We start from the raw sequence: 24,793 nt of genomic DNA on the forward strand, positions 1-24,793 counted from the left end.
TTACCAGGACTATATATAACATAGTAAATATAACACGATTCATACAGGAAAAAAAACTTAAATAATAGGCTAAATACCTTATTTAGCTACAGGGAAAGGCTTCAACTAGAAAATTAGCTTAGCTTAGCTTAGCTAATTTTCTCTAGTTTGCTGATGAATGCTCTTTGCTAGCTGCTTTAGGCGTTGGAAATCAGCTTTTACGGACGGCTCTGCATCTGTTATATTAAAGCAACACATGCTTGCAAACTCCTGGCATAGGTGACCATGGCGTAGAAGTAAATAGTCTACAGCCAGCCTGTTCTGTAGCATACCCTGACGTACTTCCCCTAACTCATGTGAGAGTTGGGCCAGGACGGCTGAGGTTAAATTAATGGCCTTTGCCACTGTGCAGGCAAGGTGCTCTACTGCGTGGTAATTATGCACCACAAGCCCAGGGATACTAACGAAAGAAAAGGCCAGAGCTGCTGCCTTAGTCTCTGAGAATAAGGTTCTCTGAGAACGACGTTGCGTTCACTGCACTCTGGGCCAGTGCCAGCAAGGTATCTACGGGTACAATGCTTGAAACAGCAGTACCGGTTAGGCACATGGCTAAGAGGGGGAATAAAATATACTTTTTTATTTATTTTTTTGCTTTTTTGGTGGGCTGCTGTTTAAATAGTAATTTTAGTCTAAGATCTTCACTGGGAGGGGCTGAATGCACGGTCTACCTTTTAGCCGGGGGTGGTGGGGGGTTTGACACGTCTTTCAGCTGGGTATAATGAATCTAATTCTTATGTCCCTCGGCCTTTGTGGCCGTGTGGGAGACCAGCAGGACGGTATAGGGTCCCTTCCACTTTTTCTGGAGGGGCTCGTCTTTCCAGGTACGTACAAGCACTGAATCACCAGGCTTCAGGGAGTGGATGGGTGAGTCCAAGGGTAGAGGCTGGGAATCCTTAGTATACCTGTGAAGAGACAAAAGAATAGCAGACAGGGAACACATATACTGAGAGAGAAACTTGTTTTTTTAATTTTTACTTTTTTTTTTAACATAAGCGGTGTACTATTTATAGGCCATGTTTTTTTAAACATAATTTTAAAGGGACTGAGCTTTAATTTACCCTTCGGGAGAGCACGGCTGCGGAGCAGAACTAGGGGCAGGGCATCAGGCCACCGTAGGGAGGCCTCCTGGCATACTTTCGAGAGATGTTGCTTAAGGGTCTGATTGATCCACTTCACTACCCCACTGGCTTGAGGTCTCCAGGGTGTATGGAGTTTTCAGGGAATCTGTACGGTGTCTGAGATGCTTTGGACGATTTTTGACGTGAAGTGTGTTTTATTGTCAGATTTTATTCACTGGGGAAGTCCAAAGGGAGGAATAATCTTTTTAACAAACTTGAGAGCCACTGTCTTGGCAGTGCAACTGCGACATGGAAAGGCTTCTGACCATCTGCTGAATCCATTTACTATGACAAGGAGATACTTGAACTTTTGGGTCTGGGGAAACTTAGCAAAGTCTATTTGCCACACCCGTCCGGGGCCTGGAGTGGGTTCCAGGGTTGCTGGTGGTACTGGGTGTCCTGATTGGGGGTAATTCTTTTGACAGACTAGGCATTTTGTTTGTACTTGGGTAGCTAGGGCTCTGAGTCTGGAGGTTATGAAGTACTTTTTTATTACTTGGATAAGTGCCTCCCTGCCAGCATGAGTGGTTTGATGTAATTTTTGTAATACTGGCAGAATTAGGCCCTTTGGTAAGAGGACTTTCCCTTCTGGGGAATGAAGCCATCCCTCCCTTTCCTGGAGACCAAGTTTGTCAGCTAGCTGTTTCTCCTCCCCAGAATACTGAGGGGTTGGGAGCTTCCCCACTGATGGGATAAGGGCATGCATATAGGTGTTTTTAGTCTGAGGGAACATCAGGGTGGCAGCATGCTTTGCCTCTTTATCTGCCCTGGCATTACCCCTGGTCACATCTTGATCCTCCCTCTGATGGGCCTTATAGTGTCCCACTGCCACTTCCAAAGGGAGTTGCACTGCCTCTAGAAGCCGGAGGATTTGGGGCCCGTACTTGACTGGGGAGCCTTGGGCTGTCAGCATTCCCCTCTGCTTCCACAGGCCAGCAGGAGCATGCAGCACCCCAAAAGCATATTTGGAATCAGTGAAAATATTGACCTGTTTTTTTTTTGGACAGTTCGAGTGCACGGGTCAGGGCCACTAGCTCAGACAACTGGGCAGAGGTCCCAGCGGGCAAACTTTCAGCTTCCACGCTGTCACTGAGGGTTACAATAGCATAACCCGCCGGTTTTTGCTCATTTATTACCATGCTGCTACTATCAGTGTACCACTCGTAATCTGCATTTGGGAGGGGCACATCCTTCAAGTCCGGGCGGCTAGAATATTGGGCATCTATGATTTTTAAACAGTCATGTTTCTGTTTCTCAGTTTTTGGTAAGAGGGTGGCAGGGTTAAGGGATGGACAAGGCTGCAGCGTGACCTCAGGGTTCTCTAAGAGCTTTGCTTGGTATCTTGCCATACGCGCTTGTGTGAGCCAGAGGCCGCCCTTAACATCCAGTAAAGCGCGTACCATGTGTGGTGTAAAAACCTGTATTGTTCCCCCTAGTGTCAGTTTCTCTGCTTCTGCCAGGGTCAGGGCGGTGGCTGCCACTGCCCGCAGGCACGCTGGCCAGCCCTTGGCTACTTGGTCCAGTTATTTCGAAAAATATGCCACCGGACGTTTTCATGCTCCTAGCAGCTGTGTGAGTACTTCCAGGGCCACCTCCTTTCGTTCATGTACATACAACTGAAATGGCTTGGAGAGATCTGGCAGACCTAGAGCCGGGGCTTCCATTAGCTTTTTTTTTAGGATTTTAAATGCCCTGTCAGCCTCTGGGGTCCAATGAAAGGGGTCATGGTCTGCTCCTTTTACACAGTCGTACAGGGGTCTAGCCTATAGTTCAAACTCTGGGATTTATATTCTACAGAAGCCTGCCATCCCCAGAAATGCTCTGAGCCGCTTGCGATTACTCGGGATAGGAACTTGGCATATGGCTTTTATTTTTTTATTTGAAAGCTGGCGTTCCCCCTGCTGTATGTAGAACCCGAGGTACTGTACCTGCGGGAGAGCAATCTGAGCCTTACTTCGTGCTACCCGATATCCTTGGAGTCCCACAAAATTCAGGAGACTAAAAAATCTATTTCTTCATTTCCCACCCGCATTTTTACTCGGGGTTCCGGGGGTAGGATGATCTGTTTCCCCTGACACCCTTATTTTTGTTTTTTTATCGCCATAATAGAGGTACTTCCCCTTTTCTTTTTGTTTGGGCACTTATTTTTTTAGTGTCCCTCTTGCCGACACAGGGCACACTGATTGCGCCCCAGTCGTCTTTTTCGCGGGCCTGGACGTCCGTGTCCACGGCCCCCTTTTTTTGTTTACTTTCCTTCGTGCCTGCCTGCATTGCTGCTACCATTAATTTTACTTGCTTTTTTTTTTTTTACTTCTTTTAAACTATGCACTTGATTTGCTGCTTCTAAAATCTGTGCCATGGTCATACTTATCAAATCCTCCTTTTTCTGTAGCTTTCTCTTAATGTCGGGGGCTGCCCTGCTTGTAAATACTCCTTTAATAATTGCCTCAGTTTGTGGATTATTAGGATCTGCATTGGTATACTGTTGGATCGTGTTTCGAATGTGCTGCAAAAAAGCTCCAGGGCTTTCCTTTGGATCCTGCACTACCTTCTATGGTTTAGTTTAATTATTCTGTCTGACAGCTGCATGACGGAGTCTATACAGTAGCAGCTCCTTATAGAAGGTGAGGTGGGTCATAGCCTGATTGTCATTTGGGTCCCACCTAGGATTTTTTATAGGAACTTGATTATCTGGGATTGGGACATTGTTACAGTCTTGGTCATATCGCCTTTTCGCTTTTTTCCTTGCTTTAGCTATGACCTGTTCTTGTTTAACCTCAGTCAATAATGTTTGCAGAAGGACATTACAATCATCCCAGCCTGGCTTGTAGCTGCTAAGACATCCCTCAAAGACCGATACCAACTTGCTTGGGTTGATAGAAAATTCTCCAGCCTGTGCTTTGAAAGCGGCCAGGTCCATAGGATTAAAAGATGCATGAGTATAGACCTGCATGGTAAGAGCTTGTCCTTTCTATTGCATTAGGGGCGATTTTAGTCTTGGTAAGTAACGGGTATAATCCAGCAGATGGAGCCTGAACCTCACTATGAGCTTCACTAGGAATCTTACTTTGAGCCTCGCTCTGTGTGGGTGTAGGGGCCGAAGGAGACACCGGATCTGCCATTACATTTGGGGTGGGGATCCGGGGACTGACATTAATTGCTACAGGGCCAATCGGGGTTAAATTACAGCATTGTAAAATATCAGTACGAGACTATAAGGTTATAAACAAGTAAGCATACGAATGCTTATTCTACTTCGCCGTTTGCTGACAGAACAGGAGTAACTGGAGGATTGTATTATGATTTAGTGATCCTTCGGGAGGCCACTGTTCTTGGTCCTCTAATTGGTACTGAGGCCAGTCAACTGTACAAAATCGCTTCAATTTACCCTTAGTCATTGGATCTGATCCAAATATCTTCCAATTTACTAAAATACACTCTAGGGGCGTGCATCGTACCGTACCTCCCGTGCTCTGTTCCTGTCCCATACCTACAGGGTAACTGTGGGCGTCCCCAGGTTCCAACAGAGCATATAATCCGGATTTCAAAAGATTCCTACCTTATCCAAGGGACCGGTTCCCCAACATCGCGCGCAGCTGCTCCTCCCCTATATCCAAGGAACAGGTTCCTCACTGTCTCCCACAGCTGCTTCTCCACTATGTGAGTGCGTTGCACCATCGTTCCCTCCGGGGTTCATCAAACTCCTTCTCCTCTGAGGCCCCCAAAGAACTCACCGGTGTGTGCTGGACGTCGGTTGTCGCTGCAATCCTCGACCTCCAGAAGGGATCTGGGCAAGGCTAAATTGCATCCTCGTCACCCCACGTTGGGACTCCAAAAGCTGTTGCCGGCACCCAGTGCCAGAGGCGAACAACAGCAGGGGGGGATCGTCAGGCTTTGTGCTGACGAGGTCTAAGTCAGAGCAGCCTTGGGGCTTCTCTAATGTACATTTCGCTCCACATAGGCCCGGGTAAGCTGAGAATAGCTGTACTACAATGCCTTCTGGCCATGGGAAGCAGGGCAGTTGAGGCCTTTCCACCAGCCAGGGAAGCCTCTATCTGCAGGTATCCTCTGAGGGTATTGACCCTGTGACATTGCACTTCATAAGCTTTATAAAAATGTTTAAGTGTGAATATGATATAACTGGAATATGCTTTATGCAAAAGGTCTCTATAAGTTTTGTAATGAGACCTTACAAATCTACTGAGTGTGTTCATCCTATTTGGATGAATGTGTCATTCTTGTATCTGAAATTAGGAATATGAGATATCACTCTGAGATCCTACTGTAGTTATGCAAAGTGTGGGCCATTAATGGTGGCTTAGAATCTTGATGGCTCCCATTAGCTAGGACAACTGACTGTAGATGGCTCTGTTCACCTGCAAGCCTTCACCGCATACGTGCGGGCCAGTCCTGAAAGAATGGAGGGGGGCTCACAGGACATGTGAACATGTCACATGATACTTGAATCCATCTTTAACCTTGCTCTTTTCCATTTAGAAGGAGGAGTGGAAACCCAAAAAGACCGTGAGAGGATTCCCGCCTTGTGCCAAAGGTATCAAAGGGGGTGGAACAGAACAAAGGGGGCTGCCAGTCATAAGAAATCCCCGAGTTACCACCTGAGCTGGAACAAGGCTGTACCAGGGGAAAGGATTGGGCCCAGACTGGAGGGAGTCCAGTCTGGGAAAGAAGCTTTTTGGAACATCTCTCAGGGTGAGATTTATCTGTATTCTGTTTCTTAATGTATTAGGCTTAGACTTGCGTGTTTTGTTTTATTTTTCCTGGTAACTTATTTGTTCTGTCTGTTATTACTTGAAACCATTTAAATCCTACTTTTTATATTTAATGAAATCACTTTTGTTTATTAATTAACCCGGAGTAAGTGATTAATACCTGGGGGAGCAAACAGCTGGGCATCTCTCCCTATCAGTGTTATAGAGGGTGGACAATTTGAGTTTACCCTGTATAAACTTTATACAGAGTAAAACGGATTTATTTGGGGTTTGGATCCCATTGGGAGCTGGGTGCTGGAGACAGGTAACCTGCTGAGCAGTTTTGGGTTCAAGTCTGCAGCGTTGGGGGTGTGGCCCAGACCTGGGTCTAGGTTTGCAGCTGGCAAGCATGTCTGGCTCAACAAGGCAGGGTTCTGGAGTCCCAAGCTGGAAGGGAAAATGGGCTCAGAGGCAAATTCAGCACGTCAGGTGACAGGGCATTGCAGCTGTTCTCCTCACCCTGGTCGAATGCCTTGTGCGGGTTGTACCTGGGGGGTGCAGGGGTGGAATGAGCCGGGGACGTCTGCCCATTTGAGCGATTCATAGCAGGCATATGAGGCACTTTTGGGGGAGCCTTGTCCAGGCCTGCCATGGGTCTGCTCTCTCAAACCACCACCCCTGGCAGCGCAAGCCTGACCTTCCAGCCCCCTGCAGGCCTCGCTCTCTGTGTACAGGTTAGCGATAGACACTCCCAAAGCCTCTGAGCGTCCCTCTGCAGTGCTCAGCCCGTTCCACGGAGCACATGCAGAACTGTGACTCTAATCCCACAGGCGCGGTCCACAGCAGCTTGTAAGATTCAATTCAGGCCAACCACTCTATTGAGAACACAGCAATTAGATATACAGAAAACAGGAATGAGTTTATTATCAAAGAACAGAGATGCAAGCGAGAGTGAATAAATACTGGTAACACCCATTGTTTCATGTTCTGTGTGTATATAAATCTCCCCATTGTATTTTCCACTGAATGCATCTGATGAAGTGAGCTGTAGCTCACGAAAGCTTATGCTCAAATAAATTGGTTAGCCTCTAAGGTGCCACAAGTCCTCCTTTTCTTTTTGCAAATACTGGAAAGTAATGGTTACATAGAAAACAAAATACTAACACTTTCTAGAGCTGGGGTTCTCACAAATTTTTGGCAGCCTCAGAATGAGGCTCTGACAATACTGAACTAACTGTAGGAAAAACAAATAAATAAATTACATGTGCATATTTACATAGGGATTTTTTGCAGACTCAATAATAAATACAAGGTACAGTTGTGTCTTATCTTTACTGGACGGGTAGTGATCAATGGCTCCATGTCTAGTTGGCAGCCGGTATCAAGTGGAGAACCCCAAGGGTCAGTCCTGGGGCCGGTTTTGTTCAATATCTTCATAAATGATCTGGAGGATGGTGTGGATTGCACTCTCAGCAAATTTGCGGATGATACTAAACTTGGAGGAGTGGTCGATACGCTGGAGGGGAGGGATAGGATACAGAAGGACCTAGACAAATTGGAGGATTGGGCCAAAAGAAATCTGATGAGGTTCAATAAGGATAAGTGCAGGGTCCTGCACTTAGGACAGAAGAACCCAATGCACAGCTACAGACTAGGGACCGAATGGCTAGGCAGCAGTTCTGCGGAAAAGGACCTAGGGGTGACAGTGGACGAGAAGCTGGATATGAGTCGGCAGTGTGCCCTTGTTGCCAAGAAGGCCAATGGCATTTTGGGATGTATAAGTAGGGGCATAGCGAGCAGATCGAGGGACGTGATCGTTCCCCTCTATTCGACATTGGTGAGGCCTCATCTGGAGTACTGTGTCCAGTTTTGGGCCCCACACTTCAAGAAGGATGTGGATAAATTGGAGAGAGTCCAGCGAAGGGCAACAAAAATGATTCGGGGACTGGAACACATGAGTTATGAGGAGAGGCTGAGGGAGCTGGGATTGTTTAGCCTGCAGAAGAGAAAAATGAGGGGGGATTTGATAGCTGCTTTCAACTACCTGAAAGAGGGTTCCAAAGAGGATGGCTCTAGACTGTTCTCAATGGTAGCAGATGACAGAACGAGGAGTAATGGTCTCCAGTTGCAGTGGGGGAGGTTTAGATTGGATATTAGGAAAAACTTTTTCACTAAGAGGGTGGTGAAACACTGGAATGCGTTACCTAGGGAGGTGGTAGAATCTCCTTCCTTCGAGGTTTTTAAGGTCAGGCTTGACAAAGCCCTGGCTGGGATGAGTTAACTGGGAATTGGTCCTGCTTCGAGCAGGGGGTTGGACTAGATGACTTTCTGGGGTCCCTTCCAACCCTGATATACTATGATTCTATGACCTAAACACAGAAGAAACCAGTGCTTTGCACAGTCTTGTCTTTTTTGTTGTTCTTTTGCTTTTTTGGTCAAAGGTGGACGGCTGTACAACAATTCTGAACTAAATTTAAAAATGCTTTACATAATAGAAAGGATAATGACTAATAATGAAAGAATGTATCTGCCAATATGTCCAAAGTTTCTTTCACAGACAAAAAAACCCAATCAACGTAGCCCAGTAATAATAATGATAACAGTAACAACAAAATCTGAGCTGTTGCTGTTGTCTTTTCAGCTTGGTTTTTGCATCATTTAACAGCTTGCGCCTCTGAAGCTCACCGTAGTAATTTGGTTCAACTTCCCTTGCACAAGTGCTGTAGGGACGTTGCACGACATACATTTCAATTTGATGAATTTCTCTCTCACACTGCAACTTGTTCAGAAATGGAATCAGATGGCTTCGGAAACACAGGAAACTGCCTTTCCCCCTGGTGCTGAAGTCTTTCTTTTTCTTTCTATGTTTTGCTTTTCTTAGCAGAAGGTCCCAGAGGAGCCACCTGCTGTCACATTCAAGGTCATTTTCTGGCACTAGATTATCTGAAATACTTTCTGATACCCAGTCACATTTTAACTTTTTCACCTCCCTCCCCACCCCCATGAACAATCGCAACCTACCCAAACACCACACAGTGAGATGGCCCATAGCCACTTACAGACCTACAATAACATGAGATGTAAACACAGTGGTTAGAGGTCTATAAAATCATGAGTGGTGCGGAGAAAGTGACTAAGGAAAAGCTATTTACTTGTTCCCATAACACAAGAATTAGGGGCCACCAAATGAAATTAATGGGCACCAGGTTTAAAACAAATAAAAGGAAGTTCTTCCTCACACAGCGCACAGTCAACCTGTGGAACTCCTTGCCTGAGGAGGTTGTGAAGGCAACGACTATAACAGGGTTTAAAAGAGAACTGGATAAATTCATGGAAGTTAAGTCCATGAATGGCTATTAGCTAGGATGGGTAAGGAATGGTGTCCCTAGCCTCTGTTTGAGATTTGAGACCTCTCGGGAGATTTGGGAGGGTTCAGCACTGGTTTTTGGTCCTACAGCAGCTGATCTGCAGGGTCCCACATCCTAAGGAGCATACCAGACAGGGAGTCTGTACCCCAGGAGAGTGCCACAGAGGCCCGAACTCAGGACAGTGTCTGGTAGCTCTTCAGACCCAGTGAGGCTGGAAGCAGGTGGGATCCAAAGGTTGGGTCCAATACAGCAGAATGGGGACTGTCCATTGGGGAGCCCTGACCCAGAGCCAAAAGAGCCTGATTTTTCAAAGTACTGAAGTAACCCAGACCAGAGAAGTGGGGGGGTCTCCATCCCCCTCTAATGGCTGGCCTGCAAAAGAGCTTTATCAATGGCGGGGGGTTTCAGTTAAAGAAGTGGATTTTTTCGCTCCTATGGCAGAGGCTCATGCTTCTACTGCTGAAGTCCCAGGGTTCAAGCAGCGCTGGTTTTGTGATCACACTTGGAGCTCACTGAAACCCATCGCGGAGTGTTGGGCAGCCATCACTACTGTACCCCGTTCCCGTGGGAGCCCCAGGCGTCCAGCACCTGTGAACCGCAGGCTCCTTTAACATCGGTGCCTTGTTGCGGATTCAGAGGCCTCACCAGCCAAGTCACTCAAACCTGCCGGCTGCAATCCCCAGCGGGACCTGCACCTGCCATGCAGTGCTCGGCATGCTGCCCTCTCTAGCGGCCACTGTTAACCTGAGCTCCCTGCTGCCTCCTTTCCCCAGGGGGGGTCAGACACCCCAGGGACCTTGCTGAAGAGGGCTGGGGGAGAACAGCGAGTGTCCCAGCTGAAATCCCAGCGCGCTGCGAGGGCATCTCTGGCTATGGCGGGCTCTGTCTCCGGCCCAGCACCGTGCTGCGGGGAGGAGCCGAGAGTTCAGGGACACGCCGGCTCCCATCGGTCTCCGATACACGCAGGATGCGAACGGACCAGGGTCGTGTCTGGTGGTTTCACTAGCACTGAATGCTGGATCTACCTGAGCTCAAACAGCTCAGAGACCAGAATCCCCAAGCCCAGGGAATTAGTCCAGAGGGGCGAGAGAGACTCACAGGTGGTTGAATTTGGTGCCGTTGGTCCATTTCCAGGGCTGACCCTGTTCCCTCCGGAGGCCGATCCAGTGGTCCTGGACACCCTTATGGCACAGCAGGAACACCTTCAAGAAAGCCGAGGGACAGCAGGTATCAGCCCCAGCTCCGGTGCTTCCGCACCCCCCCATCCAGGGCTCTGTGCCGCAGAGAATCCCAGTCTCATATTCATAGAGTATCAGGGTTGGAAGGGACCTCAGGAGATCTTCTAGTCCCACCCCCATCCCCAATTAAATCATCCAACAGATTTTTTGCCCCATATCCCTAAATGGCCCCCTCAAGAATTGAACTCACAACCCTGGATTTAGCAGGCCATTGCTCAAACCACTGAGCTATCCCTCCCCCCATATTGAAGAGTGCTCAGTTTATTTTTTTGGGGGGGGGAGGCGGTGTTCCCCTGCCTTTTGCAAAGTACAAGATCACCCAGGCAGTATTAACCCTCCCCCTGCACAGAGCAGCCCCACCCCTGTGCTCCCAGTCACCCGCACCCCAAGTCCCCCTGGGCTGGGGGCAGGCCCTGGGTCTGAGCTCTCTGCAGAGACCTCTCTTCTCACAGATCAGCCCCCGCTCACCGCAGCAAGGCAGGAGGAGGGAGCAAGTCAAGCTGAAGTGGGAGCGGTCAATATGAGAGGATCCCCTCTTCCCCTCCTCCTCAGCTGGCTGCTCCTTTCCCATCCCCACAACAGGAGCACTGGCTGGGTTCTCAGTCCCACTCCAGCAGCCAGCAGGCCAGGAGATGCCTGAGCCAGCCCTGCCCTAGACAGAAGCTGTCTCCCTATTTGGGGAGGGGGGCAGCTGAGAATGGGCAATCCCTGTGATCACAAACAGACAGTAGGGCCCTGGGTCCAGCCAGGGCTGGCGTTCAGCAGCTGGAAGTTCATTCACTCTGGCCTCCCAGCACAGGAGGGCTCACAGCTGCTCCTCACCCCACGGGGCAGAGCCCAAGTCCGACTGCAGCAGCCACCACTGTGCCAAGATCAGTGTATGGCAATTCGAGAGTCTCTCACCATTTCCTGCTCACTGTCGATCCCAGCCAGGGAGGCACCCGCTGCACAGCAGCGGCTCTGGCTGTCGGTCCAGCTCCCTTCCGTTTCTGAGAAATAGTAGCATTTCCCTCGGTATCCCATCCAGCCATCTGGGCACGAGGGGCCAGCAGGGGGGCACAGATCAGCTGATGAAAGCTGAGATGTCAGCACTGAGAATGAGACAGTCACATGGAGAGTAAGAGTTACACCTAGAATTGGGCATTTGACTGGTACAAAAATTGGTCAACTGATCAGTGAAAACTGTCAAAGAGTGGTCAGATATTTTAAAATACCAATTTATAAGAATTGGTTACCTCCCGCCAGGAAGAAAAAAGAGCAAGATGTCATTCTCTCCAGTAGGTTTAGCTTTCGATAGATACGGATCTACCTAATTTTTTTTAAAAAATGTACTTCACTGAGTTATTTTAGCTCAGAAAAAAAAGGCAAAACAATGAAACCAGGTTCCGGAAAACACAAGTGAGGCTCCAAGACGCAATCCGAAAGGCAGGCTGCCTCCTACCCCCAGGGCTCTTGCTGGAGTATTTGACTGTGGCCAAACAGGCAGTCAGTTGACCTGCTTGCCAAGCCCATTGGGACCCCCAACTGGGGCTGGACCAAGGCAATCAGACGCAGGGGGACGGAGACGTTTGTCACTGTAAGTTTGCCTGGCAAGAAGGATTCCAGGGACACTCCCAGCCTGCGAGGGACTGACACAGCTCAGAGCATTTCACCCCAGGCACAAGATCAACAGCTGGACGTTCAACCTCGCAACAAACAGCAGGTGAAAAACTGAGAAGAACTTGGGAACTTTCACACAGGGACATGAAAGCCACAAGGGGGCGCCAAAAACCACAGCAACCGGAAGTGACCTGTTGCACTGTGGGCCAGGAATGATGGAACTTAATTCGCCTCCTACCTGCAGACTTTTCTCTCCCCAAACACAGCAGTAAGAAAGGCACTTTCTGGAAGCCCTCACGGCAGTGTATCCCTTTCAGAGCCATGAAAGAGCAACAGTGGGGTCACCCATAATTGACACCAAAGAGGATTTGAAAGACCTGTCTAGTTGAGAGGAGTCGGACTCAAACCCCTCCAGATGTTTTTGAGAACGTCACTTTTGTTTGCACCACAGTAACTCGGTAGCTGGTTTTCAAGCCTTCTCATGTGGCTGGCGCTCAGCGAGCAACAGACACTCTAAGTCTGGAAGAGTTAGGAAACGTGGCAGCAGTGATCAGAAAACGAGCATGTGTTCACCTCAAGCACAAGGCATGTCTGACCCTGTAGATTTAACTGTCCAGTGCACGGTAGCCCACACCCCTGCCCTACTGAACTGAGCAGAGAAGTCAGTGACTAACAGTTGATGGCATAGGCTGTCTCCACCATCCATCTCCAGGTCAGATGCTACATGTTCTACACCTGCAGGTGTGTAACCAACCCTAAGCTCACAGATTCCCACCTTACACACTGACAGCCAATGCTGCCCATTGCAACAGCCTGCCATTACAGCAGGGAGCTGGGATTCAGGGCCCATCTGTATCCGAGCAATCTGCACAGTATAATCACAGTGACACAGTGACATCAGGGCAAACACCTCCTGGAGATGCGCTGGAGCAGTGCGGCCCGCTCTGGTAACTTCCTGCAGCGAACTGCACCAAGGCAAGCTCCTTTGTGCACCAGTGCAGTGCGTCTCCTTTAGCGGTTTGCACCAATTCAACTGCACGGATGTCATGACATCGGCACAGAGGATTCCTAATGCAGACAGACCTGGATTCAATCCCCTCTGCCAGCTGCTAAACCCTCCTGGGGCCCAGTGATCAGATCCCAGGGCAGGAGAGAAATCCCATCCCCGACAGCCTCCAGCACGCCCTGCCCCAGACGACGGGGGGATACAGCAGGGTTCATGTTCACGGCAAACAGACTCCCTCTGCACGAGCACACGCTGTCTGGGCAGCCCGGGGGTGTGAATGGTGCTAAGGGACCCTTCATGGCCAAGCTCAGCGATTGGGGGGTTTCCACACTGCGCTGGTGGAGGGGTCTCGACTGACTTCTACGGCTCATTTCAATAACACTGCCGCACCTGCTGCCCAGCCACAGGCGTGACCTGAAGATCCAGGAAGGCCAGGCTGGTAACCTCAGAGCAACACAGGGAAGGCAAAGGGCTCAGGGATGGAGCCAAGGGCAGATGGAGGGTCCATGGCTCCCTAGAGCTACCCTGGGGCTGTTACCAAGGTCCGGCTCTGGCTGGGTAGCAGGGCCTCAGAGCAGCAGCCGGGCCATGGTAAGACGCAGCTGTGGGGAACTACAGACCCTCCCCCTGCTCTGGGCAGGGAGCCTGGGGGGAGGGATACGGACCTGGGGCTGCTCTCAGCCCCCCACCCCTGGCAAGTGGAGGGTCATCCACGGCTCCCTGCAACTGCCTGGACTCCAGCTCCCAACCAGAGGTGGGGTGTGGGGACCTCAGGGGGAAGAGGAGGAGGAGGGGAGGGGCCAGTGACAAAAAGTGGGAGGGCCACGCCCACTTCCAGCACCCCAGGCAGTCTCAGTGTCTCTCTCCAGCCTGCCCCCAGGCAGAGATGCCCCATTACCTGGGTTCCCTCCAGTCTCCAGGTGTCCATTGCCATTAACACACAACTCCTACAGCGGCTCTTCGCTCTCAGCAACCCAGCTGCTGGCCCCATTGTCCCTCTCAGCGACACTCAGGCCACAAACGCTGCTGCAGGTGCTGGGCTGGGGTCAGCTCCTCTCGGTCTGAGTGGGTCCGATTTGGCAGCAGCAAAGCCGAGGCAGAGGTCCTGGCCCTGGCTCCCCGTCCCTGCTCCAGACTCTCCAGCTGATCTGAACCCGAGACAGACCAAGCAGGGCAGGTCAGGGGTGGGGGAGGCCATTTGTGGTTTCTTATTCCCTGCCCAGCAGCCCAACCCCCTGCCAGAGGTGGTGCCATGATGATTAAAACCCCTTAACTCCTATCGGCCCCTCCGCCCCCAGGGCCTCAGAGACCTGATGTCCTATGGGCCCCTCCCACCCGTGACAGGCACCCAGCTGGGGGGTGGGGGAGAAGACCCTCCTCACACACACAATCCTCCTAGAAGTAAGTGTGAGTCGGATATCAGAAGGGGAGGGGCTGGAGCTCGAAACAGCCTTGTCCCTGGCCCAGCCCCCTCCTTGAAGGGCGGGACTTGAACCAGTGTCCAGCGCTCCTCTGCCCAGCCCCTCCTTTCCCTTCCGGGGCGGGGCTCTTCCGAACCCCCCCCCGCTCTTCGGCTCGGGGCCTGCCCCCCGAATCACCCCCCTTTAGCCCAGAGTCCCAGCCCTTCGGCCAAGGACCGGCCCCTGCCACTGCGCTGCCCTCCCCACACGGTCCCCAGGCACCGCCCAAGCCCCGCCCCCCCTTCGGAGCCCTGCCCCCGATGCGGTCCCCAGCCCCGAGCCCGAGCCCCGCCACCCATTCGGGCTCCGGTCCCTCCCCCTCCCCATTTGGTCCCCAGCCCCTAGCCAACCCCCTCTCCAGTCCCTCCCCCTCCCCATTTGGTCCCTGACCCCGAGCCCCGCCACCCATTCAGGCCAGGGCCCGGGCCCCTCCCCCTCCCCATTCGGGCCCGCGGTCCCCCCTCGCCCCATTCCGGCGGTGGCTGGAACCGGCCCGCAAACCCCGCCGCACAGCAAGCGAGCCGCCGCCGAGCAGCCAGCAGCACCCACCCACCCACCCACCCGTGGCCTGGGCAGGGACCCCTGGGACCCGGAGTCTCACGCGCGGGAAGAGCGCCCGGCGCCGCAGCCCGGGGACGAGCTGAGGTCCCAGCAGCCAGGCGGGCTCGCAGCGGATCCCGCCCGGTGAGTTCGCAGCCGCAGAGCGACCGGCTTCCCTGTGACCCCCGCGCCAGCTTCGTTCCCACGTGGGTCTGAACAGCGGAAACGTCCCTGCCCGGGGGTCACCGTAACAGCGGCCGATCCCCGCCCTAGCCCCGCCTCCATTTAACCCCTCGACTCCCGGCCGCTCTGCTCCCCACAAACCTTCCCCCTCTCTCCTGGGCTGGCCGGGTGCCCGAGCGGCGTCCCGCCCGGCCCTGGGCAAAGCTCCGATCATGGCTCAGTCCTCGCCCTCCCTGGCCTGCCCGCCCTGCCCATCCTCCTCCTGAAACCTTGTCCTCCCTCTGCCCTCCCCTGCTCCCCCCACCCCCGACCCCTCTGATCGCTGCTTCCCCCTCCTGCCAGCTCCCCGGGACCCTTACATAGGCTCTGTCCTTGGTCCCCTGGGGCTGACCAAATAGTATATAAACACATGGGGCGGGGAGGGTCCTTACTGGTTTGTTTTGGTGTAACAGTGTGTGACAAGGAGGGGGCAGGTCTTGAGAAAAATAAACAAACAAACCAGTAAATGTGACATGGTTTATGGCCAGCCTCCCTCTTCTGTTCTCTTCTCCCTCTGCCCCTCGTCTCTGGGTTGTCTCCTCTGTAAACACAAATTCAACTCCCCTCTCCATGCTGACAACTCACCCATTTGCCTCTCTGCACCAGCCCCATCTCCTGCTGGCCAAATGAACACCTCAGCCTGTCTCTGGGACATCTCCTTGTGCCGACCAAGCTGTCAGCTCAAGCCCAACATGGCTAAAGCAGAGCTCTCTGTCTCTCCCCTCCTGTCCAAGCCCTCTCTATTACCTCCTTTCTCCATCACTGTGGACAAGGCCAGCATCCTGCCTGTCACTCAGGCCCATAACCTGTCATCTTCCACTCACACCTCTCTCCAGGTCAGGGGTGGGCAAACTTTTGGGCCCAAGGGCCACATCGGGGTTGCAAAACGGCATGGAGGGCCGGGTAGGGAAGGCTGTGACTCCCCAAGTAGCCTGGCCCCCACCCCCTATCCACCTCCTCCAACTTTCCGCCCCCTGACTGACCCCCATCCCTAACCGCCCCCTCTGGGACCCCATCCCCTAACCAACCTCTGTCCCTGAGTGCCCCAACCCCTGTCCACACCCCGCTCCCTGACAGCCGCCCCCCCCGGGATTCCCACACCTATGCAACCCCCCCTGTTCCCCATCCCCTGACCGCCTCCCCCAGAACCTCCACCCCATCCAACTGCCCCCTGTCCCCTGACTGCCCCTTATCCAACCCCCCCACCCGCTTACCACGCTGCTCAGAGCAGCAGGAGCTCGCAGCCACGCTGCCCGGTAGGAGCAGCAGGCCAGAGCACCAGGGGCACAGTGAGGTGAGGCCGCAGGGGCGAGGGGACAGCGGGGAGGCACCTGGAGCTAGCCTCCCCTGCTGGGAGCTCAGGGGCCGGGCAGGACAGACCCGCAGGCTGGATGTGGCCCGTGGGCCGTACTTTGCCCACCTCTGCTCTAAGTCCTCACATCCAGGGCTGTGCTTAAGTCTTGTGGTGTTTTCCTGCATAACATCTCTAAGATACAGCCTTTCCTCTCCATCCACACAGCTAAAATTCCCATTGAGGCTCTGATCACATCACATCTCAGTTACCGCCACATGCTTCTCTTTTCCCTCTTCCCCAGCTCATATCCATTCAGAATATTGCTGCAAGCTGCAAAGATCATTCTCCTAGCCCACTGCTTTCACCATGTCACCCCTCTTTGCATCCCTCCACTGGCTCCCCCTTCTCTATTGCATCAAACAGAAGCAGCTTGTCTTCTCTTTCAAGGCCCTTCACGTACTGTCTTCTCCTAACCGGACATCTCTCATTCACTGTACCAATGTCTTCTCCTAACTGTACCATCTCTCATTCACTGTACTGTTGACTCCCACCTCCAATCGGTCCATGCTGCCAGCAACACCCACTTGTTAAATTTTCAGACAACCACCTTCATGCTTTCTGCCACATGCCCTTCATGCTCGGAAGGAGAGCCCCTTAAACATTTTCAAACCTATCTCATTATCCATCTCCAATTCCCAAATCAAAGGGACCACTGCCTATCATACCGACCGATACACTCTCATTATTTCCTTGTACTCCCCTGTCTGTCTGTCTCCATCTGTCTCTTGTCTTATACTTAGATTGTCAACTCTTTGGGGCAGGGACTGTCTTTTGTACTATTTTGTACAGCACCTAGCACAATCGGGTCCTGACCCATGACTGGGGCTCCTATGTGCTACAGTAATACAAATAACACAGGCTAGAGAATGTCACTATTATGGCTTCAGTGCCCTCCGCCCCGCACCACCACCACCAAAAAGCAGCAAAACAAACAAAAAAAATCAACCTCCCAGCTCAAAACGTATGTGTTTACACTCAGCTGGCGAACTCAATGTAAAGTACTAGTAGAGGTGAGGGAGAGGTGTCTTTTACCTTGATGTAGCTAGTCCAGGAATGCTATACGCTCAGCCTGGTATTTACCTGGACAAGTGACACAGAGGTTAAAGCCACCTGTGCCTTGTCTGAAGCACTTATCCTGAAGCACTTACATGAGAGGAAAGTGATCAGGAACAGCCAACATGGATTCACCAAGGGAAGGTCATGCCTGACTAATCTAATCGCCTTCTATGATGAGATTACTGGTTCTGTGGATGAAGGGAAAGCAGTGGATGTATTGTTGCTTGACTTTAGCAAACCTTTTGACACGGTCTCCCACAGTATTCTTGTCAGCAAGTTAAAGAAGTATGGGCTGGATGAATGCACTCTAAGGTGGGTAGAAAGTTGGTTAGATTGTCGGGCTCAACGGGTAGTGATCAATGGCTCCATATCTAGTTGGCAGCCGGTGTCAAGTGGAGTGCCCCAGGGGTCGGTCCTTGGGCCGGTTTTGTTCAATATCTTCATAAATGATCTGGAGGATGGTGTGGCTTGCACCCTCAGCAAATTTGCGGATGATACTAAACTAGGAGGAGTGGCAGATACGCTGGAGGGCAGGGATAGGATACAGAAGGACCTAGACAAATTGGAGGATTGGGCCAAAAGAAATCTGATGAGGTTCAATAAGGATAAGTGCAGGGTCCTGCACTTAGGACGGAAGAACCCAATGCACAGCTACAGACTAGGGACCGAATGGCTAGGCAGCAGTTCTGCGGAAAAGGACCTAGGGGTGACAGTGGACGAGAAGCTGGATATGAGTCAGCAGTGTGCCCTTGTTGCCAAGAAGGCCAATGGCATTTTGGGATGTATAAGTAGGGGCATAGCGAGCAGATCGAGGGACGTGTTCGTTCCCCTCTATTCGACATTGGTGAGGCCTCATCTGGACTACTGTGTCCAGTTTTGGGCCCCACACTACAAGAAGGATGTGGATAAATTGGAGAGAGTCCAGTGAAGGGCAACAAAAATGATTAGGGGTCTGGAACACATGACTTATGAGGAGAGGCTGAGGGAACTGGGATTCTTTAGTCTGCAGAAGAGAAGAATGACGGGGGATTTGATATTACCTGCTTTCAACTACCTGAGAGGTGGTTCCAGAGAGGATGGCTCTAGACTATTCTCAGTGGTAGAAGAGGACAGGACAAGGAGTAATGGTCTCAAGTTGCAGTGGGGGAGGTTTAGGTTGGATATTAGGAAAAACTTTTTCACTAGGAGAGTGGTGAAACACTGGAATGCGTTACCTAGGGAGGTGGTAAAATCACCTTCCTTAGAAGTTTTTAAGGTCAGGCTTGACAAAGCCCTGGCTGGGATGATTTAATTGGGGATTGGTCCTGCTTTGAGCAGGGGGGTTGGACTAGATGACCACCTGAGGTCCCTTCCAATCCTGATATTCTATGTTTCTATTCTATGGGTATGTCTACACTATGAAATTAGGTCGAATTTATAGAAGTCGGGTTTTTTTAAATCGGTTTTATATATTCGAGTGTGTGTGTCCCCACAGAAAATGCTCTAAGTGCATTAAGTGCATTAACTCGGCGGAGCGCTTCCACAGTACCGAGGCAAGCGTCGACTTCTGGAGCGTTGCACTGTGGGTAGCTATCCCACAGTTCCCGCAGTCTCCGCTGCCCATTGGAATTCTGGTTTGATATCCCAATGCCTGATGGGGCTAAAACATTGTCGCGGGTGGTTCTGGGTACATATCGTCAGGACCCCGTTCCCACCCTCCCTCCCCCCGTGAAAGCAAGGGCAGACAATCATTTCGCGCCTTTTTTGTCTGCTGCCAGCCAAAGATGTAAAGGATCGATGGAGTGGGTCAGAACAAGAAATAGACCAGATTTGTTTTGGACTCATTTTCCTCCTCCCCTGTCTAGATCACACTGCAGTCAGTCACAGAGAAGGCGCAGCGAGGTTAATCTAGCCATGTATCAATCAGAGGCCAGGCTAACCTCCTTGTTCCAATAACAACGATAACTTTGGTGCACCATTTCTTATTGGAACCCTCCGTGCAGTCCTGCCTGAAATACTCCTTGATGTACAGGCACACACTTTGTTGATTTTAGCTCCCTGAAGCCAACCCTGTAAGCCGTGTCGTCAGTCGCCCCTCCCTCCGTCAGAGCAACGGCAGACAATCGTTCCGCGCCTTCTTTCTGTGCGGACGCCATACCAAGGCAAGCATGGAGGCCGCTGAGCTCATTTTGGCAATTAGGAGCACATCAACCACCACACGCATTATCCAGCAGTATATGCAGCACCAGAACATGGCAACGCGATACCGGGCGAGGAGGCGACGTCAGCGCGGTCCCGTGAGTGATCAGGACATGGACACAGATTTCTCTGAAAGCATGGGCCCTGCCAATGCATGCATCATGGTGCTAATGGGGCAGGTTCATGCTGTGGAACGCCGATTCTGGGCTCGGGAAACAAGCACAGACTGGTGGGACCGCATAGTGTTGCAGGTCTGGGACGATTCCCAGTGGCTGCGAAACTTTCGCATGCGTAAGGGCACTTTCATGGAACTTTGTGACTTGCTTTCCCCTGCCCTGAAGCGCATGAATACCAGGATGAGAGCAGCCCTCACAGTTGAGAAGCGAGTGGCGATAGCCCTGTGGAAGCTTGCAACGCCAGACAGCTACCGGTCAGTTGGGAATCAATTTGGAGTGGGCAAATCTACTGTGGGGGCTGCTGTGATGCAAGTAGCTCACGCGATCAAAGATCTGCTGATATCAAGGGTAGTGACCCTGGGAAATGTGCAGGTCATAGTGGATGGCTTTGCTGCAATGGGATTCCCTAACTGTGGTGGGGCTATAGACGGAACCCATATCCCTATCTTGGCACCAGAGCACCAAGCCGGCGAGTACATAAACCGCAAGGGGTACTTTTCGATAGTGCTGCAAGCTCTGGTGGATCACAAGGGACGTTTCACCAACATCAACGTGGGATGGCCGGGAAAGGTGCATGACGCTCGCATCTTCAGGAACTCTGGTCTGTTTCAAAAGCTGCAGGAAGGGACTTTCTTCCCAGACCAGAAAATAACTGTTGGGGATGTTGAAATGCCTATATGTATCCTTGGGGACCCAGCCTACCCCTTAATGCCATGGCTCATGAAGCCGTACACAGGCAGCCTGGACAGTGGTCAGGAGCTGTTCAACTACAGGCTGAGCAAGTGCAGAATGGTGGTAGAATGTGCATTTGGACGTTTAAAGGCGCGCTGGCGCAGTTTACTGACTCGCTTAGACCTCAGTGAAACCAATATTCCCACTGTTATTACTGCTTGCTGTGTGCTCCACAATATCTGTGAGAGTAAGGGGGAGACATTTATGGCAGGGTGGGAGATTGAGGCAAATCGCCTGGCTGCTGGTTACTCGCAGCCAGACACCAGGGCGGTTAGAAGAGCTCAGGAGGGCGCGGTACGCATCAGAGAAGCTTTGAAAACCAGTTTCATGACTGGCCAGGCTACAGTGTGAAAGTTCTGTTTGTTTCTCCTTGATGAAACCCCCCGCCCCTTGGTTCACTCTACTTCCCTGTAAGCTAACCACCCTCCCCTCCTCCCTTTAATCACCGCTTGCAGAGGCAATAAAGTCATTGCTGCTTCACAGTCATGCAATCGTTATTCATTCATCACACAAATAGGGGGATGACTACCAAGGTATCCCAGGAGGGGTGGTGGAGGAGGGAAGGAAAATGCCACACAGCACTTTAAGCACAGCACTTTAAAAGTTTACAACTTTAAAATTTATTGAATGACAGCCTTCTTTTTTTTGGGCAATCCTCTGTTGTGGAGTCGCTGGTTGGCCGGAGGCCCCCCCACCGCGTTCTTGGGCGTCTGGGTGTGGAGGCTATGGAACTTGGGGAGGAGGGCGGTTGGTTACAGAGGGGCAGCAGTGGCAGTCTGTGCTCCAGCTGCCTTTGCTGCAGCTCAACCATACACTGGAGCATTCTGGTTTGGTCCTGCAGCAGCCTCAGCATTGAATCCTGCCTCCTCTCATCACGCTGCCGCCACATTTGAGCTTCAGCCCTGTCTTCAGCCCACCACTTACTCTCTTCAGCCCTCCACCTCTCCTCCCGGTCATTTTGTGCTTTCCTGCACTCTGACATTATTTGCCTCCACGCATTCGTCTGTGCTCTGTCAGTGTGGGAGGACAGCATTAGCTCGGAGAACATTTCATCTCGAGTGCGTTTTTTTTTCTTTCTAAGCTTCACTAGCCTCTGGGAAGGAGAAGATCCTGTGATCATTGAAACACATCCAGCTGGTGGAGAAAAAAAAAGGGACAGCGGTATTTAAAAAAACACATTTTATAAAACAGTCGCTACACTCTTTCAGGGTAAACCTTGCTGTTAACATTACATACATAGCACATGTGCTTTCGTTACAAGGTCACATTTTGCCTCCTCCCACCGCGTGACTACCCCCTCAACCCTCCCCCCTCCCCGTGGCTAACAGTGGGGAACATTTCTGTTCAGCCACAGGCAAACAGCACAGCAGGAATGGGCGATACTGAGTGTCCCTGAAGAAAAGCACCCTATTTCAACCAGGTGACCATGAATTATATCTCACTCTCCTGAGGATAACACAGAGAGAGAAAGAACGGATTTTGGTTGAATGCCAGCAAACATACACTGCAATGCTTTGTTCTACAGTGATTCCCGAGTATGTGTTACTGGCCTGGAGTGATAAAAGTGTCCTACCATGAAGGACGAAGTAAGGCTGCCCTCCCCAGAAACCTTTTGCAAAGGCTTTAGGACTACATCTAGGAGAACCGCAAATGCCAGGGCAAAGTAATCCTTTCACATGCTTGCTTTTAAACCATGTATAGCATTTTAAAAGGTACACTCACCAGAGGTCCCTTCTCCGCCTGCTGGGTCCAGAAGGCAGCCTTGGGTGGGTTCGGGGGGTACTGGCTCCAGGTCTAGGGTGAGAAACAGTTCCTGGCTGTCGGGAAAACCGGTTTCTCCGCTTGCTTGCTGTGAGCTATCTACAACCTCCTCCTCCTCCTCATCTTCTTCGTCCCCAAAACCTGCTTCCGTATTGCCTCCATCTCCATTGAAGGAGTCAAACAACAAGGCTGGGGTAGTGGTGGCTGAACCCCCTAAAATGGCATGCAGCTCATCATAGAAGCGGCATGTTTGGGGCTCTGACCCAGAGCGGCTGTTCGCCTCTCTGGTTTTCTGGTAGGCTTGCCTCAGCTCCTTCAGTTTCACGCGGCACTGCTTCGGGTCCCTGTTATGGCCTCTGTCCTTCATGCCCTGGGAGATTTTCACAAAGGTTTTGGCATTTCGAAAACTGGAACGGAGTTCTGATAGCACGGATTCCTCTCCCCAAACAGCGATCAGATCCCGTACCTCCCGTTCGGTCCATGCTGGAGCTCTTTTGCGATTCTGGGACTCCATCATGGTCACCTGTGCTGATGAGCTCTGCATGGTCACCTGCAGCTTGCCACGCTGGCCAAACAGGAAATGAGATTCAAAAGTTCGCGGTTCTTTTCCTGTCTACCTGGCCAGTGCATCTGAGTTGAGAGTGCTGTCCAGAGCGGTCAGAATGGAGCACTCTGGGATAGCTCCCGGAGGCCAATAACATCGAATTGTGTCCACAGTACCCCAAATTCGAGCTGGGAACGTCGATTTAAGCGCTAATCCACTTGTCAGGGGTGGAGTAAGGAAATCGATTTTAAGAGCCCTTTAAGTCGAAATAAAGGGCTTCACTGTGTGGACGGGTGCAGGTTTAAATCGATTTAACGCTGCTAAATTCGACCTAAAGTCCTAGTGTAGACCAGGGCTTAGTCTCCACTCAGATTTTACATCAAGTTAGCTATCTCCATGTAAACACACTTTTGCAGTGAAGACAATGCCTGGGAGACTCCTACCTCAAGCCCCTAACTTCTGGTTGAGCTAGAAATTATTTGCAACATTTAAGAGCCCGCTGTTTGAAAGAGGTTAAACACACACAACATTTCTCCATTTTATCTTTGTGCAAACGATAGCACTCTGTGTAGTCAGGTTTCAGAGTAGCAGCCGTGTTCGTCTGTATTCGAAAAAAGAAAAGGAGGACTTGTGGCACCTTAGAGACTAACCAATTTGTTTGAGCATAAGCTTTCGTGAGCTACAGCTCTCTTCATCAGATGCATAAAGTGGAAAATACAGTGAGGATGTTTTTATACACATAGACCATGAAAAGATGGGTGTTTATCACTTCAAAAGATTTTCTCTCCCCCCACCCCACTCTCCTGCTGGTAATAGCTTACCTAAAGTGATCACTCTCCTTACAATGTGTATGATAATCAAGGTGGGCCATTTCCAGCACAAATCCAGGGTTTAACAAGAATGTCTGAGGAACAGTGGGGGGGAGGGGGAAGGAATAAACAAGGGGAAATAGGTTACCTTGCATAATGACTCAACCACTCCCAGGCCTAAGTTAATTGTATCCAATTTGCAAATGAATTCCAATTCAGCAGTCTCTGGTTGGAGTCTGTTTCTGAAGTTTTTCTGTTGTAATATCGCAACTTTCATGTCTGTAATTGCATGACCAGAGAGTGAAGAAGAGTGAAGCCTGTTGATGGTTCTTTAGCCACTTGGATGTGCAGCAGTGCAGCTGCTCACAATGCACATAGAGGCAGGGGTACGAAAATGGCAGTCCAGCATCAGAGTTACTCATGCCAAGCTACTGGCCAAGTGGCCTGGACATGAGGAGGGAGCAGGGCCTTGTCACATGCACATCTGATGCTCCTGGAAGTTGGTTTGCAGAATCGGACCCCCAGAGAAGCATTCACCAAATCTTTGGAAGCTGTGCACTGCTTCAGGACAATACAATCAGTCATGTCTCTCTCCCCCCACATCCTCCACATGTGTATTCGTCAAGACCTAATCATCTTTATTTATACCTCCTCTGTACCCCTCTAACTAGTGCTTCATACACATCCCCAGGGGAAGGGGAGGGCAAATGAGTGCACCCCACGCTCAGAGAGACACTGACCTGGGAGCGATTTCTAGACACGGTTGAAAATCTTTTCCAAAGGAAGGATTGTCTGTAGAAAAGTGACTATTTTTGGAATGCAAGGGTTTTTCGTGAAAAATTGTCAAGACTAGGAATTTCCTGTTTTCACAATATTGTTCTGAC

The 24,793-nt window shown here is 51.1% G+C and overlaps 1 pseudogene across 1 annotated transcript in view; it reads right to left on the bottom strand.

Moving 5' to 3' along the window:
- Nucleotides 1–14,068, bottom strand: part of LOC311531265 (C-type lectin domain family 2 member D-like) — a 100,810-nt pseudogene extending 86,742 nt beyond the window's left edge. The window contains exon 1 of the transcript in view: nt 13,976–14,068. The product of the transcript in view is annotated as a C-type lectin domain family 2 member D-like (transcript). The remainder of the gene's footprint in view (nt 1–13,975) is intronic.
- Nucleotides 14,069–24,793: the final 10,725 nt, after the last annotated feature.

Source organism: Lepidochelys olivacea, assembly GCF_965140295.1.
Source record: "Lepidochelys olivacea isolate rLepOli2 genome assembly, chromosome: 14".
In the NCBI taxonomy this organism is placed as follows: Eukaryota; Metazoa; Chordata; order Testudines; family Cheloniidae; genus Lepidochelys; species Lepidochelys olivacea.